Genomic DNA, 8,960 nt, shown 5'->3' on the forward strand with positions numbered 1-8,960 from the left:
TAGTTAGAGCTTTTAGATATTATCCATGCGTTTGTTGAAAATGAAGTGCCCAAAAGGGAACGAGGAAATTTAATTTGGCAGGAGGATGGCGCTCCTTATCACAGAAGTCAAGAAATTGTCACCTATTTTAAATGTACACCATAGAGCCCCGACTTAACTCCCCTAGATTTTTTTAAATAGAGTAGGCACATTTAAAGGTTTAGTTTACAAACACAAACCGTCAACTGACGAGGAATTTAAACGTAGGGTAAGAGAAGGAATCGGGTATTTAAATGGGACTGAATTTAGAAATGCCATTATATATTTGGAAACCGTTTATGCTACTTGTATTGCTCAAAGTGGAGGACTAATTGAGAAAATGTTACAATATTTATTATCTTTTGTGTATTGATCGTTCGTTAAAAAAATATACACCAACGTTATCGCGTATCCTTGGTCTTTTTGTGTATAAATAAAGCATGCATACATTTGCATAATCATAAGCAGATTGGCAAGATTATGGTCAACTATGAAATGGTAAATCATAGTGGCCACACTTTAGCTCTTGTTTTATTGAAACGCTGTCATAGCCACCTTATACTAATTGAACTTGTATGGCATCAGCATATTATTTGTGATTGACAAATGTTTAAAAGGAAATATTTCAAAAAGTAAAAATATTAGGCATATACAACCTATATAAAATTGCCTTCATTTTTATTGCTCAATATGACAAGATAATAAAAAAAGGTAGTTTCCATTAAAAAAAAGTTTTTTGGCAATTTTTTTAATTTCATTTTTAATCTTAGTTTTTTGTACTCTATATTATTATGTATCGAAATTTCTTATGAAATCCTTCATTCGAGGCCTTTGTCTTCAGCAAAACTTACTCAAGTGAGACAATATATGCTTCCGAATGAAGAAATTGGCGACTTGCAAATGTCATATTTCGCATAAAAAATGAAACACGTCAAAAACGGTTAGACTGAGGTATAGGACATTATACACAAAATTTGTCTAGAATTTTGTATAGACTTCAAAAATGAAATAATATACTAGGTGTTCTTAAATATTTTATTTTATGAGGGCTTCGCAGAGCACTACGAACTGCTATTTAATTTCGATTGTGTTCGTTTCTTGCTCATACTAATATTTTTTGTTTATTAACAATTTTATGCAAAACATAAAATGTCCTGTAAGATTTTGTAGTCGAAGTTGCTGTTACTGATTCCTATATTGGTGAAAGGTAAGGTCGGGGTTAAGGTTATCGGATTTTTTTTTGGTTGAAAAACAATGATGACATGATTGCGTTCGGCAACTGTTGATCAGTTTATTCTTTCCGCAGATGATGGAATGCTCCTGGTGAAAGTAGTACATCTGGTTTTAACCATAACATTTCTTAAGAACTTTTTATCATGTTCATCATGTTCTGGATGTACGGAAAGACCTCAGCAACTAGTTGCTTTCGGACTCTTTTCTTTTGGGAGGTTGTGGTGAAGGGTATATTGTGATGGAGCGCTTAATATCTCTCTCTAATGTAGAAATTGTTAGAGAGAAGAGCTTTAATTTTGGGTTCCTTGATTCAGTGATTCACAATTTGTTGACTGAATGTCAGCAAGAGCTCCTGAAGCGGATATCTGCTGAAATAATTTTGAATAAGGCACTCTAATTAGAAGATTCGCATAAAAGTTAGTATTATGAGGAAAATGCCCATTTTAAAATAGTTCTAGTTCAAGTAGAATATATTTTGAACACCACATTGTCTTACCAATAATAAAATTGCACATTCAATAGTGCACTCCTCTAAATGCAAAAGAAAATGCGGCATCACCGATCGCCATTTTGCTTTCCAAGCTCCATTAAAAAAGAGCGAGGAGCTTCAACGGTCGCCGAATTTTTATCCGGGCTTTAATCTTCGCATTTCACACCATGAAAATTTAATTAGAAAAATAGGATGAAAAAGTGCTAATGGATCGCCGCTACTAAAAGCCGTGCCATTCCAAACTTCGATGCCTAATCCTATTATGCATTAATAATAATTCTCGTTAAAAGCACTGCCGCTAGGAAAATCGGTTTAGTTGTATGCAGTATTTATGTCTGATAAGTCGAACGCTCAGCCTGTCTTTAAGATTAATAGGAGCGGCAATAAGAGATATTTACTACTTCTTCACTTTAGAGTCAATAACAATTTAAGAGAGACTATTGAAGATTTCGTGAAGTTGTTAGATGATATTATTGTGAAGCAAGATTCTCGTCATTACACGGGCAATAATGGAGACCAGCAGAAAGCAAACAAATAGATGAACTTGCTTGGGAATAATGTGCATCGAATTTAGTCTATACAACAGTTTATTACCCCAGAGTCGTTTCAAACTATCAAGTATAAAAAGTACTTTTTGTGAAAAAGGCGGCAAAAATATTTCCCTTAGTTGTTGAAATAAATTAAGCCCACTAGAGATTCGTTGAGAATGCTGCCAGTCAATAATTGTTGAGTTATGTCATATATAACTAAAAAAGAGGTTGGTCACTTAATGAAAGGCTGTATTAAAAGTATAAGGAAGTACCTGTGACTTCAAAACCGGTTAAAAAATTAAAATATGGCGAATTTTTAAATTCTTCTTATATTTATATTTTATTACATTTTTTAGCTATTACAACTGCTAATTTTCTGTAACGCCTGAAGATGCACTATTCGAGATTTTTGTATGCAAAATTTTCAATTTATTTAAGGATACTTTTGTAATGTTATGCTATAAAACTTCCATGTATTTAATAGAGCTGTGGATAGATCCGATCTATTGTCTTCTGCCTTTTTAAAGGTGTCGCAGGTAACGTACATGCTTTCCTACTTTTCGAGATTAAGCCATATACTCAAGGATTCAGTAAACAAATACGCTCTCACAAACAAATTATTTATTATTATAAATACACTCTGCATTTTCTATCTGTTTGCGGATTCAAATATTTTAATATCCAGCATCCTAAATTATTTGAATTTATTAATCTGCTCCATTCATTTATTGACAATATTGCCAAATTTTGTTTCTGTTAATTACTGAGCTACAGCAACGTCGCGTTATCTGTAAAAAGTAACCGAACGCTTAAATGATATTTTCAAAACTGCCAACGCAGTTTTCGAATATATTGAAGTCAAAAATGCCAACAGCAGTGTTGTCAGATTTACCACTGGTGGTAAATAGTATATTATGACAAACGTCATTGGACTCATGAGTTTATTTGACAGGAGCGGAGCCCAGCGGAGCGAGTTTTTAATATACGAGCGAGTTGAAAAGTTTACCGAACGTGTTGCATACTATAATTTTTCTACGACCGTTAGTTTTTGGTTACATTTTCGCAAAACAACACGGATACGTTCACTGACATGACCGTCAGAATTGACAAACGTCAAAATTCAAAGCGTGGGAAATATCTCCGAAAACATCCAATTGCTCCCAAATTCGTACGTTAAAATCCCGGAATTGTCTGAAGTGGCTCGAATGCGTGGGAAACGAGACTGACGTGGTAAAGTGACGCTTCCCGCACGCTAGATCGGTGGGTAATTAGGTATTTTACAGACGGGAGTAGAAAAAAGTTATTAACATCTTACAATGTTGGAAGTTTTTGAAAATAAAAAACTTTAGAAGAGTCTCAGTAAAGGTTACTAGAATTATGAATATCATCGCGAAATCTGATAATATTGGTGTTAGCATTTTTGAATTTTGCATGCTCATAAGCCTTCAGATACTGAATTTTATCGTTCCAGTTGACAATTTTGGAGATACTATTTAGGTTTCGGTACTTTTACTGAAAAAATTATGACGTGTAACGTAAAAGTGGAAGATCTGATAACCTTGCTGTTACCAATTTTGAATTCCGCATGTTCCAAAACAGCCAAGTTTGGAAATTGATAATTAAAGCTTTAGCAGTTTTGTAGATATTTAAGTGTTCATAAATACCCTGTATTGATGTTTGGGCCATTAGTTACGTTGATAGTCTCGGGCTAAGTAACTGCAAAGGAACATAAATGTTATTGTTATACATACATACTGATTTCCAAAAAGGAAATTAAAAAAAAAAATTCGGTTACAAAACCTTTATAAAATCTAGTTCTCATAACATTTCCGTTTGATATATTATATTTAACAAACAGACTTAAATTCCAACAATAGCCCATCCTCACAGTGAAGAGGGTAGAAATGGAGGAAAATCTAAACACGTATGACTGCACAATAGGTTTTTCTGGAGTACGATTTATTTCTCTTTCTTCTAAAGAGGCAAGCTTACTATTTATTCTTATTTGAGAGTGGAATTCACAATCGCAACTTCCTCGTCCAATGAAGGCATTAGGGTTTGATATGACAAGTAATTCGCAATGCCCATTCTAAAGTTTTTAAGGCATCCTCAAGGCCTGAGTGACGAGTATGAAATGAAAGTGGCAATATTTTCAGAAGAAAATTTTTCAATTGCATCTCGTAATATAAAACAACGCTAAGGAGTGTTTGTGTGAAGTTTGAAAGCAAGGAGTTGGTTAAAACTGCGTGTTTGCCCCCCCCCCCCCGCCAGTTGTGTTAAACTTGCCTTCAAATTTAACACTGTTAGCAAATTTGATTTATAAATAACCGACGTAGGAGGAATGCAGAAGACTACAGTGGTCTGTGCGATTTTGAAAAATCATGTTTACGGTTGAAGATACGTACCAACCAAAACGTAGAGATTCAATTCGATAAAGGGAAACGGAAATCCACAAATGTAGTTTTAGTGCTATAAAATTGGCAATTTGACATGCAGCAAGTAAAAATATTCTAACCTCAAACTGATACAGAAAATAATTTCTAAATGTTGTTTGCTAAGGCAAACGCTTTCCTCATTTGAAGAAAAAAAGAGTGGGGCGACGAGAGGGAACCAACCCTTCAGATTTCGACAGAACCTTTTATTTTATGCTCTCACAAACCAATGGAAATATCAAAACTGCGGTTGCCGCAGAGACTGAAGAATGTATCATTAAAAGTGAAATTTTGTCGCTCGACTTGACAAGACGATTCGAGGGGCCGATCCGTGTCGTCATATCTCTTACATTATATTATACATTATTGTCCTGTCGCAATTCGTTCGTTCCTCCCGCTCGTATAAGTCTTGATTTAATTGATCGTTTGTCTTGGCGTTTTATGGGACGTTCTGGCCGGTTGTAAAAATCCTGAGGCCCTAATAAAATTCCGGAAACGTTCCTTCTCCGTTCGTGATTTTGATGCCGCACGACATGGTGAACGCTTTTAATAACCGTCAAAATTTTCGAGCGACAATTGACGAGACGGGGAAACATTTTTATTGGTTGTTGTTTGTTTCACTCTATTGGGAGAAAGGGGATGATAATAACCGCGGTGTTTGCCCAATTTTTAAGATTTTTTTTTTTTGAATAGATATAAAATTACTTAAAATGCCTTTTATTGTGAAATGTATTATAAACAAGAGTATATTATACAAGTCTCCGGCGCAGTCTAGCTTAAAAAAATATTCTACTGTACCGGATGTTGACATGTTTAACCAACACATTTAACTTTAGACATTAAGCAAACAATTTAAGGTTTTTAAAGTCAGTACCTATAAAAAAATCCTAAAAAAACCTTAAAGACTTTTACAATATGAAAATGTTATTTTTTGCTTAAACCGAATTAACATATTTTTTTTATATAACATATTTTTTTATATAGACATACCGGAGACATGAGTTTTGAACTCTGTGTATTCGGGTTCGACTCTCACGATCCAAGCAAAAACCGTAGACAAAATCACAATAATTAAAGTTAGACAAGACAAGTGACTCAGATAAGTTTCTTTTGCGTAGTATATGCTTGTTATTATAAAGCATCTTTAGTGAGCAGTAGGTTTTTTTGAAAAATAGATTTTAAATGTTCCTTAAACCGAAGCTGAGTATTCAATACCACGACCAGATTATTTGCAGTAGTTACAAATTTTAATTTAGTGTCATTAACTATAATGTTAAGTCTGCGGACTAAAGGCGTAGTTTCGTTTTTACTTCCGAAAGTCATGACGCATGAATTTGTAGGGTTTAATTTGAAGTTGTGGCCACTATAAAAGTCGCTTATAATAGGTAAATCGCGATTTATATTAGACTACGCCTCATCGGCATCAAAACGGCAATAGAGCTGAATGTTATCGGCAAATGCCTTTACTGCACAGAACGGAGTTCACAACGTCAGCAGTATAAACTAAAAAGATCAATGGCCCTAGAATGGAGCCTTGTGGGACTCTAGAAAGCAAAGGAACCTGATCGGAATATGTATTATTAGAGAATATTCTTTGAAACCTGTGCTTAATGATGTCAGACGCCTTTGAAAAATCTAAGTACCAATATGTTGACCATATTTTTCTCACATGCCCTCAACAACATTAGTTAAGGGAACCGAAGTTACAAAATTTTCCTGAAACATCTCTGCACAGTGGGTATCAAATAATTGTTAATAAAATAACGGTATATCTGAGCATACAAAACTTTTTCAAATATTTTTGAAATTGCTGGTAGAATACTGATTATTCGTAGATCATTGAGAAGATTGTGATAACTTACCTTTGCCAGTGGTCTTCCTATTGATATTTTCCATAGATCTGCAGCAGTCTATAATATGAAAGAGTCACAATTTTTTACCATTAGTGATGAAACTTCGTCGACCACGGTTGCATTGGATTTCATTGAATTAAAATTTGATTTATCTCAGACACTTCGGCCATCCTAAAGGAGATCTTTATGTGATTGTTAAATTTGTGATTATTGTAGTTAGTTAACCTGCTAGTTACAGTTTAAAATATTCTGAAAAAATGTAGCCAAGTGCTTATTAATTAAATCCTTATTAGATAGTATTGCCGGTATTTTGACATTTCTTTGGGAACAAATGTTAAAATTTCTGACAACTGCCCATAGTTTACAAGAATAATTTTCTGCACATAAGCTAATAAAGTACTTTTTTTTCTGCGAACCTGACTAAAAGTAAAATTTCATTTAATGGCTACAAAAATGCGACTTCTCAACGAAGAAATTATATAAATGGCAGAAAAAAAATGCATGTAGAAAAATACATTTTACAAAGCATAGTCTTGATTTAGGGTTCATTTAATTGTACACAAGATCAATTGAAGTTTTAAATAAAAACTAGGAAGACTTATTTTCGAAATTTATTTCACTAGCATTTGTCACAGAAGCTAGATAAATATATTCTATGGATTTCCAGATCGTGGATCGTTTTATCTGGCACACGGTGGCACATATTTTTGTTGTTTTGGTAAATTTGTTATCAACAAAAAGGGCCAATGATTTATCCGATGTCATTTTTAAAGGAGCCGTGGTGCGAGCAGCGATGTTTTTTTTTACCTTACTCAACAACAAAGGACGCAGGAGGAATACAGAAGTTTTATAAATAAATTAAGGTTTAATTGGTAAAAAACCCGTCCATCATTTCGAAGCTACGGTGATTTATTCATTTAGGTACACATTGAAATATTTTCCAGCACTTCATTGCCACTTTGCTTTTTTTCCTAAAGTTCCACCATATGTAGTTTATAAGATAAGGTCGCTTACCCTTCTTAACGGAAAACCCTGTATATGTCTAAATATTACCCTAAACATTAATTCTGGCTTTATGTTAAATAAAAAAAATGTGTATAATACTTTTAATCCTTATCCTTATCATCATCATCCATTTTTATGACATCATAAAATCACTAAGCTACCGAATTTTACTTCCTATCTTACTAAACATTAATCCAATCATTATGACCAATCAAAATTTGTAAGTTTTACTCACTCCCCAGAAATGCAACCGCACACCCCCTATGGTTTAACCCCTAGTACCAGTAGTGCTAACGGTTTGATAGCCGTATCGATTAATAGGTAAAGGATAGACAAAAATCACATAAAAATGTATGCGGCAAATTACGACGTACAAAATTGTTACGTTGCAATTGTTACAAATGAATTTAATGGAAAACGATATTTTAACACCAATCCTCTTCAATCACAAAAGTTCTACTCTAATCTCATCAAATATAACTTTACAATACTAACTTCAGTATAATATTTGAAATATACTTTAATAACATTTATGGGACATACCTGAATGTTCAAATTATAAAAATTCGTTTAAAACAATCTTTCTCTGACACATTTTTTTTTTGGATTTGATACTATGTACATAGTTATCAAGTACATGTGCGTGCACAACATCCGACGGCAAATAATCGTTTCGTACAGGCGTTTGTTTGTATCAATGATCGGCGTCTCCTAGGCAACGGTTCGTTTGGTTTCCCTAGTTATCTGAATTAGTAACAACATAAGTTTAAATACATTCGACGCATCCAAATTTTGCGACTTTTACAGACATATAGTAGGTCAAAAAAGTCTCTGTACACATAGCATTTTTTCAGTTTTCTTTTAGTTTCTTTTTTCACTTGCATTTAATGAGAAATATATTTCAAGTAAATATGGGCAATCTCAATAAGAGTAATAAAAATTAAATAAAAATCATTTGAGACACTTTATTTGACGATAAAAAATAAGGCCGTTTTAGAAGCAAGAAACTAGTCAAATAAGCCATGCACTTTAATAAGTCACTATTCAGAACTGCAGGAAGAACAATATTTTATCATGTCAGCTCGTACCAAATTTCGCTTAAACAAATGAATTATACTTGCTTATTTTTGACGCTACTTTTAAGTTCGTTGGTTTTGAAGTTAAAGCAAAATGAGCGCGAAATTTCAATTGCGCTTCGAAAAATCATATAAGATTTATGGAAAGAGAAAAAATTCTTTAGAGATATTGGTAAAATAATTAAAAAATCACATTCAACTGTACAGTATGCAATAAATCAACACAAATCTTGCCACGCACCTCTTGGTCTAAACCATATATAAAATCAACGCGAAATACTCCTAAGAAAAGGAAAAAAAATAAAATAAAATAAAATAAAAAA

The 8,960-nt window shown here is 33.4% G+C and overlaps 1 long non-coding RNA gene across 1 annotated transcript; it reads right to left on the reverse strand.

Annotated features, from left to right (window-relative positions):
• Positions 1 to 840: 840 nt before the first annotated feature.
• On the reverse strand, positions 841 to 8,235 carry LOC132700618 (uncharacterized). Its single transcript, XR_009618667.1, has 3 exons — positions 8,105 to 8,235; positions 6,566 to 6,727; positions 841 to 3,987 (listed from the first exon to the last, which is right to left on the reverse strand). It is a non-coding gene; the product is annotated as an uncharacterized LOC132700618 (long non-coding RNA).
• Positions 8,236 to 8,960: the final 725 nt, after the last annotated feature.

Source organism: Cylas formicarius, unplaced genomic scaffold (genome assembly GCF_029955315.1).
Source record: "Cylas formicarius isolate icCylForm1 unplaced genomic scaffold, icCylForm1.1 PGA_scaffold_4__25_contigs__length_36172078, whole genome shotgun sequence".
Lineage (NCBI taxonomy): Eukaryota > Metazoa > Arthropoda > Insecta > Coleoptera > Brentidae > Cylas > Cylas formicarius.